Source organism: Corapipo altera, unplaced genomic scaffold (assembly GCF_003945725.1).
Source record: "Corapipo altera isolate COAL_440 unplaced genomic scaffold, ASM394572v1 23b, whole genome shotgun sequence".
NCBI classification, from domain to species: Eukaryota; Metazoa; Chordata; class Aves; order Passeriformes; family Pipridae; genus Corapipo; species Corapipo altera.
The window spans coordinates 9,053,786-9,062,097 of record NW_020884885.1 but is presented as its reverse complement, the minus strand read 5'-3'; the positions used below and the strand labels follow the sequence as shown (position 1 = coordinate 9,062,097).

The 8,312-nt window shown below is 45.3% G+C and overlaps 1 protein-coding gene and 1 long non-coding RNA gene across 10 annotated transcripts in view; one reads left to right on the top strand and one right to left on the bottom strand.

Moving 5' to 3' along the window:
• LOC113946544 overlaps nucleotides 1-293 on the bottom strand; it is an 8,056-nt gene extending 7,763 nt beyond the window's left edge. For 2 of the 3 annotated variants that reach the window (XR_003527465.1, XR_003527464.1), the window contains exon 1: nucleotides 165-293. This is a non-coding gene — a long non-coding RNA (uncharacterized LOC113946544). The remainder of the gene's footprint in view (nucleotides 1-164) is intronic. The other variant, XR_003527463.1, reaches the window with a different exon arrangement.
• A 4-nt stretch (nucleotides 294-297) lies between these two features.
• PHF21A (PHD finger protein 21A) overlaps nucleotides 298-8,312 on the top strand; it is a 128,182-nt gene continuing 120,167 nt past the window's right edge. For 4 of the 7 annotated variants that reach the window (XM_027641924.1, XM_027641927.1, XM_027641920.1 and 1 more), the window contains exon 1: nucleotides 298-939. The gene's annotated coding sequence lies outside the window, so the exon portion shown is untranslated. Of the gene's footprint in view, nucleotides 940-1,147; nucleotides 1,223-1,528; nucleotides 1,661-8,312 lie in introns of those variants that run through there. The other 3 variants (XM_027641922.1, XM_027641921.1, XM_027641923.1) reach the window with 3 other exon arrangements.

Here is an 8,312-nt window from a genome sequence, read left to right as displayed (position 1 = left end):
CCCCCTCCGCCCTTCGCGCTGCTCCCCCCGGTCCCCGCGCCCTCACGGCCGCCCGGTACCGGCGGTGCGGCGCCGCGCGGCCGCCCCGTGCCCGCCGCGGCCGGCGGCGCCGCTGCTCCGGCAGAGTTTGGTGCCCTACTTCACTCTACTTTAGTTTCACTCACTTTACATCCGGGCTTTTTCCCTAGGCAATGGGGGCCGCAGCACAGCCCGTTCCTTAGGCAAAGGGAAATAAATTCGCCGCACCGACACGTCAAGTAGTCCCCCCTTAGGAGAAGCCGCCGAGCCCGCCCTCCCGGCTCCCCCACCGGCCCGGACCCGGCCGGCGGCGCCCCGCCGTCGCAGCGGGGAGGGGGGAGCGTGGGCGTGGGCGCAGCGGTCCCCGCTCCCCCCTACGGGTCTCCGGCGGCGGGCCGGGCCAGGCCGGGGCGGGCGGGGGCGCGCGCGGCGGCGTGTCGGGAGCGCGCCGCAGGCAGGCAGGCAGGGAGGCCGGTGGCGGAGGGATCCCAGCGAGCGGTGCTGCGGCCGGGCCGGGTGAATGGGATTGAAGAAGAGTTCAGCTTCTCGGCTTGTTTTTGTGTCACAGTTTCTCTCCTCCTGCGCCTCTCCGGCTTCGTGCCGCCCTCCCCGCCCGCCCTCTCCTCCCCGCCGCAGGAGGAGCCCCCCGCGGAGAGGGGGAAGGAAAAGGACCCCACAGAGGCGAGAGCGAGCGAAGAGGAGGAGGAGAAGGGAGCAACCTACCATCTTCCACTCCCCGCTTAGCTTAAAGAAAGTGAGAGGAGGAGAGAGAGAGAGGCGCCCAGAAGAGGGGGACAGGGAGGCCCAGAGGAGCGGCGGCGCCGGCACCCTCCCCCTATGAAGAAGAGTCCTCCCCCTCACAGAGAGGTCCTGCCAGGGGGACCCCGGCCGGCCCGCAGCACCACCGCCGCCGCCAGCAGGGTGTAGTATCCCACCTTTCGGATTCGCCTCCTCCTCCTCCCTGCCCCCCCCCGCCCCCCGGGCGCCGTCCCCCCTCTCCCCCCCGCGCCCCCCGGGATGGCGCCAGCGCGCCCCGCACTCTCCGGCCAACTTGGCGATGAGGAGCAGCAACTTCGCCGCGGCCCCCGGCCCCTCCCTCGGGGGGGTGGCGGGGAAGAGCGGAGCGTCCCGGGGCGGCCCCCCGGCCTCCCCGGCAGAAGTTTGCGAGCGGGAGCGGGAGAGGTGGAGGAGGGTGACACTTGGGGTAAAAGGAGGAGGTGACACATTGGGGTTGGGGGGAGGAGCAGGGGAAGGAGATGACACATTGCACTGGGGATGGGGTGGGGGAGGGAGGCTTATCCCCTCCCCTCCGGTTTCCTTCAGGATGATTATTTCCAGGCCCTTTTCTCTTGGTCGGGTCCTTCGCCGCGATGCTGTCGGGGAAGTTTTATTATTATCTGGGAAATGATGCCGCTCTCGATGATGGATAATTCGTAGTAAAGCCGCTGCTGCGTTTTTTTTTTTTTTTTCCTTCCCTCCTTCCTTTCATTCGTCTTTGTGGCCCGAGCAGCGCCGGGAAAATTCCGTTTCTTCAGCAACTTGTTATTCCGGAGCCGGGCCTGCCCCTCTCGCCCTGGGGCTGCCCTTCCCGCACAGGTACGGGGCCGGGGGCCGGGGGTGCCCACTCCTGCTCCGGCATTAGGTACGGACACTTCCTTATTTTTATTTTTTCCCTCCCTCCTGCGCCCGTGTAGGTGGAGTGGGGCTCTATGTGGGACTCTGCCATTTGGTGTAGTCCTCTTGTGCATGCTCCTTTCTTCACTTGCCTTTCTGCGGGATTTTTTTTTTTTTTTGGTGGTAGTGTGTGTTTTGATTTTTTTCTGTTTTTTATTATTCTGAGCTTCGCTGTCGGTAGAGCTTTCCCCCCAACCACCTTCTGCAGTTTGGTGGGTGCTGATGGGATTGTACGACGAGGTTTTTTGGGTGAATTCGTATTGGATTAATGCATGGAGCTCTTCATTCAACTTCTTCTCAAGTGTCAAAAAATGAGGCTATGAACAGATGTGTTTCAATATGGAGAGATTTCCAAGTTCCTAATTCTTGGGGGTGGAGGAAAGAGTGCCATTGGAGAGTGGCTTTTGTTTTCGATTGGTGAACAAATGTCATCACATTTCAGTCACGTGCTGTAATATTCTTTGTTCAGCTATCAAAGTATGATATCTCCTACACCTGTTCCCACTTTTTATTTGTAAGTAACGGTGATTGCCTGCAAATCTTATAATTGTGGATAGGAGTGCTTACCCCCTTTCTCCTCCTCCTACCCCCTTTGGATATTTGTTTGGGCCCAAGCGCTGAGCTTGACAATGAACTTTTGTTCGCTGTGGAGACTGCATGTAAAAAGGTCCCACTGGGGGTAATAACTTGGCGTGTCACGGGAAAGTTGTGTACTGTGATGTACGGCAGGTCTGAGCGTGGAGAAATCAGGTGGGGATGTCGCTCCGTAATGGCAGGGCTCCAGTAAGGGGTAGGCTCCTTTGGGCCAGGGAAATTTTCTTGTGGTGTTGCTTGTTATCAGGTTAAAGGATGGATTCTCCTGTACACCAAGATAGATACATAGATTTATAAATGGATGCATCTTTTTTGCTTAGCTGTAGATTTTCAGGTATCAGAAATAAGAAGGATTTTGGCTGTCTGTTTACTTTTTTTTCCCCATTGTGCTCACTTCTAACAATGAAGACACCTGCTTAGTTTCAGTTTTGTAAGTCGGCTTCCTCTGGCTTTCCTGTCCTTCGCCGGGTTAGTTGGTGAGGCTGGGTCTGCTACATAGCAGGGGAATTTTTAACTTTGATAAAGATGGGCTTATTTTGGCGCTTAATTTGTGAAAAAAACCACACATTCTTTTCAAAGCCTTAGGAAAAAAAAAACCCTTAAAAATATAAAATTCATTATTTCTACCAGGTTAAATGCTAAAACGTTTATATTAAGCTTGTTAGTGATCATGTATGATATAACTTTATAGGTTATATTAAATAGTGATATTAAATTACTACTGAGAACAGGAGCTTGAAAAAAGAAACAAAAAATATGCATAGCTACTCATATTAGTTTAAGAAGTTAATTACCGCACTTAAGTAGAAAGATCACAGACTTTGAGAATTTTATTCATATCTGTGCATGCTTAAAGATAGCTAAATGAAACTGCCTCTTTGGGGGCACTTTTTATTATTGTTTCCTAGAAAGGAATTCTGTAGCTCAATTAATGAAACTTTAAAACTGTATTTTAAAAAAATGATGTGATTCTTCCATGTTTTTAAACCTTTCGACTTTACTGTGGTAGAGAAATTAGATTATTTTATGATAGTTACATCAGCTAGGAGTTTGAGCTCATACAGAGGGATTATGAAGCAACTTCTTTATCCATTGATTTCATGTTGCATAGTAGCATGTGTAGAGTGTCTCTTCAAGGTCTTAAGAGACCCGTTTTCTAGCAGAAGGTAGGTGCTTGCTCACTGAGAGTACTTGCCACCAGCTGGATGTCACCTATGTCATATCCCCCCTTTTTAGCTGTACTGGCCCGAGTGACAAGAAACTTGGAGTGGATCCCATTGTGGATTTTGTTGATTTTTCATTTAACTAGCAAAGCTAACGTGTATAATTCAAAATGTTGTGTTGAGTATTTTGTTATTAATAATTATTTTGCCATTAGTTATTGTAAGATTTCTACAGGAAAGCTTTTAATCTTTGCTCTTCTCTATGTGCTCCCTGAACTGGATTTGTTATGAATTGGAAGAAGGCATTTGAAAGTGGTTTTATTTCTTTAGGGAATGAAAATAAAAAACTTTTCTTTCAAAGAACTTAAAGCAAAATGAGGAAATTAAAACTTATGTTGCTCAGAAAAAAAAAAGTGCTGTTGTGTTTTTCAGCTTCAACGGTGAAATCTCTGCTTTGAGTTTAGGTTTTGTAACCCTAAGCCGTTCAGCTTCAGCTGTGCTTCAAGAATTGGGCCTAAATAGTTCTTACTTCAACTTCTCTTTTTTTTTTAGAGATGACGTTTTCTATGTGCCTGTTCAACTTAGAAATTATGGTTCAAAAAATAGTTAAAAATGTCTTGGAGTGGATCTGTACAAGGGATACAATTTTCATGCACTTTTTGTTTGTTTGTTTTTGAAAATAAAATGTGTTTTATTGACTCCTTAGAAAGTTGTAAAATTCCGCGTTCAGTTGGAAAGCTTTGATAGTGAGCCTGCCTATCACTTGGGTTGCTCATGCAGTTTGTTTATAATGAACACATTGTAGCTGTTCAGTTCCTTTATACTTATTCTCAGAGCCCTGAAGAACTTTATTTGGTCAAATGAATTGATACTGGAAATTGTTTACAATGGAGATTTCTCTTTCATTTTAGTCCAGTTTGAAGGAACCTTGATGGACTACCTTATTTCATACGTTATTGGCATTTTTTGTGGATACCAGAAACTCAAGACGAGTATCATGTGAGAAACACATGTTGGTGACTTAGTCTTTTTTACTATTGTTTCTGGTTTGTTGGTTTTACTTGTTTAAAATCCTTCAGAAAGAACTTCATAGCTGTGATAGGGCTTTGCTTTTTGAGGGGCCATCATACATGTGATGTGAACTGTAAAGCCTCTCCTTCGAGAGAGGCTTCTTGTGTAGAAGGAGCAGTGCTAAAAACCTATTATTAAGCTTCTAATAGTATTTCTTCACTGTCCCCTTCACCCTTTATGCTCACAACTGTGCAGTCACATGCGTAGCTGTACACTAGAAGTGTAAGACTCTACAAAAGGCCTGGCTCCTGTATGTTCGTGAATTGCCCTTGTTCAATTACTCTGTGCCAGAAAGCAGCTCACATCCTGTTTCTGATGTATTTTAACAGCACAAAGGTTATTTAGGAACAAACCATATACTGGAAAGGTGGGGCAGAGCACAGAAGGGTTTTGAGATGTCTGCTGAATGCAAGGGGCTAGATACTTACTTCTTTACCATGTAAATAGAGGGTATAAAAGGATAGTTTTTATAGGTATCTTACATTAATATTTCATGTTCAGTATAGCACAAAGCCAGTGTTTGGCTTATGCTGGTGGTAGAGAGATGCATTATGCAGGCAAAAAAGAATTTTATTTACATTTGGCGGGGGGGTAACTTTGTGTTATCTTATTTCCCTTTTTTTTTTTTCCCCTTATTGCAAGTACAGTCTCATTTAAAAAAGAAAAGAAAAGCCCTTGTGTTTCTTTTGAAAGTTTTAAATAATTTGTGGCTCCCGCACCGTACCAAGTTCTCACTGGACTCCTCACTTGTATGATTTTGAGTTTGTTTGATTCTACTTTTGTTATGTCAAAACATTACAAAAGTGAAGTGGCAAGTATAGCTCATAGAATGGCTATAAAATGTATAGAAATTGAGAGTTTTTAAAATGTATTTAGTGATGAGGAAAGGCGCAGTCAGATTTTGCAGTTAGAATTGTCTGTCCCTAAGATAATTTTTGTAGCTGTAGAAAGTTCTGGCAGGACCCTTCCTTTGGTCTGAGAGGATTGACCCGTCTGCTGTCCTAACAAAGCCTCAAGTTTACCACAGAGTCTTTTGTTTTAGTACTTTGATCACACCAGGTTTTGAGGAAAAGTGCTACTTGATATAGGCTTCTCTGCAGCATTTATTTCCTGATCACTGTTTATATCATTTTAATATCTCTGATGGAATTATCAAGTACCTCGTGCCTTAAAAGCTCTTTGCCTATAAGGTTTGACCTATTATTCGTTCCCTCGTGCCTGAGATATCTTCTTCACTGTTAATACAAGTACTCACTTCTGGATTAGAAGAGTTTGGATGCTCAAAGCATGCTTTAAAAAACCTCACACCAGAAAACAAATGTTCCTCCCCCACCCCCGCTAGACCCCCAACCCCTGCCTAATGTTTGTTGTTACTGGTGGGAATGCATTTGTAAGTGGTATGCAGAGGAGAGAGACTCTGCTTCGTGTGATCTCAGTTCTAGGCCACGCTCACATAGCTTTTATGCTTCTTAATTTCTTGAAATGTTTGTTTTCTTATTCTGCCCCTCCACCTGACAGTACTGCACTTGTAGTCAAAAGAGAAGGTTCGCTTGATACAGAAGTTATGATGGCTGCCTCTGAATTGAGGGACTATCTTTGCAAGTGTAATTTAGAAATAGGTTTTGAAAATGTAGTCTGTGTGTTTCTTGAATTGCAGTATAGATATGTCAATGGTTAAAACAAACAAGGGCAGATTTGAGCCTGTGACTCTTTAAGATGGCCTGTGCCTGGACTCAGTCTCCAGGCCTGCGAGAGAACTCCAGCAGAGCAGCCAAGCTTTCGGTGGTTTGGTTTCCTTGTTTCTGCCTGTGAAATACAAGCTGTCAGTAGGAAAGGGAGAAGGAACATTGATTCCTGCCCTTGTTCCTCTTCAACACTGCAGATCCAAGCGTTGTTAACCATGTGGATCCCAAAGGCAGTGTAGTTGCAAACAGTTAATTGAGGGGATCAAGTGGTATCCTATTGAAGCTTTTAATTGTTTTAACAAAACTTCTGAGGAATCGCAATAATTATTTTCTGATAAGCTGGCTGATAGTAACTATGGCAACAGCTGTCTTTGGCCTATGGACGGCATTGCTGTGTTGACAAAATCTTTAGATGCTCCTGAGGCCTCTTGCCTCAGTAGGGAAGTGCATCAGGATGACTTTCGGGTGATTGAAGCATCACCATTTCTTTCTGTGGGATGCTGTCTTTCTCTTGGCCCAGCCTTTTCCTTTTGCATGGTCCTTTTTCTTTTGCATGTTTTTGCAGGTGTGCTGCCTGCTAGCCTGGAAACGCTGCAAAGACTGTAGTGTACTATGAGGACTAAGGAAGCATATAAGTACTTAGATGATATTATATGTGCATATTACTGGTTTTTAATAATAATAATAATCCAGAGCTCAGGGAAAAGGGAAGGAAAAGAAACGAGGACTTATTCATTTTGTTCTCTGGTTGTTTCTTTCTTGGGTGAAAACCTTCTTAAAACATACTGGTAGGGGGAGCTGCCTTTCCCTTTACTGAAGTACAGCGTATTCCTCTCTGAGGCCTACGCTGAGACACAGCTATTTAATTTTCAGCTAAGCACTGCTTTTTCTCAGAAGAGAGGCAAGCCCCTGCTTCAGCATGTTGTAGAAATGGAGGAAGAGTGCAATTTATTTCCAGATTACTAAATTCTGGACAGGGAGAATATGCCCCTCACCAAACATACTTTTCTTATTGGTATTCAGAAGAGTATGCTTTAATGTTATTAAATGTAACAGTCTTGGGAGAAAAAACCCCATAAATTCTTATTGTATTTTAGTAAAAGATGTTAAAAAGCTACGGCCCATTCTGCATGTTTAAAAGTAGCCAAGCTGCTGATTATTCTTTAAGGACTGTTGGTTAGCTGATGTTTATTTTTGCTGAAATCTTTGGCCTCTTAACTTCACTATAGGAGAACTGGATATCAATCCAGCTTACCTGATGATTAGTAGCAGCAGTGTCCCCCTATGCTGTGTGTGTTGTTTGTGGGCCTCTGGAAGTGTGCAATATGGCCTACATCTGGTCTCATCTTCAGCAAGAATGTGGCTTGTGGAAACTACAGGCCCCAGTGTGCTATGCTCTGTTTTTATCAGAATGGCCTGCCTGGATTGTGGTATCCTAAGGCATCCTGGGATCTGTAGTTTTCATGAGCAGAAATTGGAGATTTGGAGTGAAGAGTTAAAGATGCTACAGTGTTCTAGAAACCCAGTCCTCAATACCTTACACAGTTCTTGTTGGTCAGCTTAAACCTGTGTAGCAGCCAGGTATTTTTATTTACAAGTTGAAGACATTTTGTAGTTGGGTAGTATTTTTAGAGAAAAACAGTGGATGAAGGGAGCCTTCCAACTGCTTGTGTGTTTTTGTACAAAGAATATATTAATAATTGCACTAACACCTTGCTTTGTCTCTGATTGCAAGTATCTTGTTTGATGTTCTGGGAATTTTTAATCTTTCAGAGTAGTGCTATGGATGGAAACATACGGCAGAAGGAGATTTCTGTTGCTGGCAGCATGGCAGCCATGTTGTTCTTTCCAGCTGCTGCCCAACTGTCGCAGTGGGTTTCTGTCAGAGTGAAAGGGAATTTGAGTGGCGTTTTTACCTGCTGAGATCTCGCTTCTCCACTGTTTTTCTTGAGAGCAAGTGATGACATAGGTGCCTTATGCAACAGAGCAGGAGACCCGGTTTGTGTTCTGGCTGTAGGGGCTGGTGACTCCATCTCTGGTTCCCAAGGGGACACAGAGACACACACACACACACACACACACACACACACACACACACACACACACA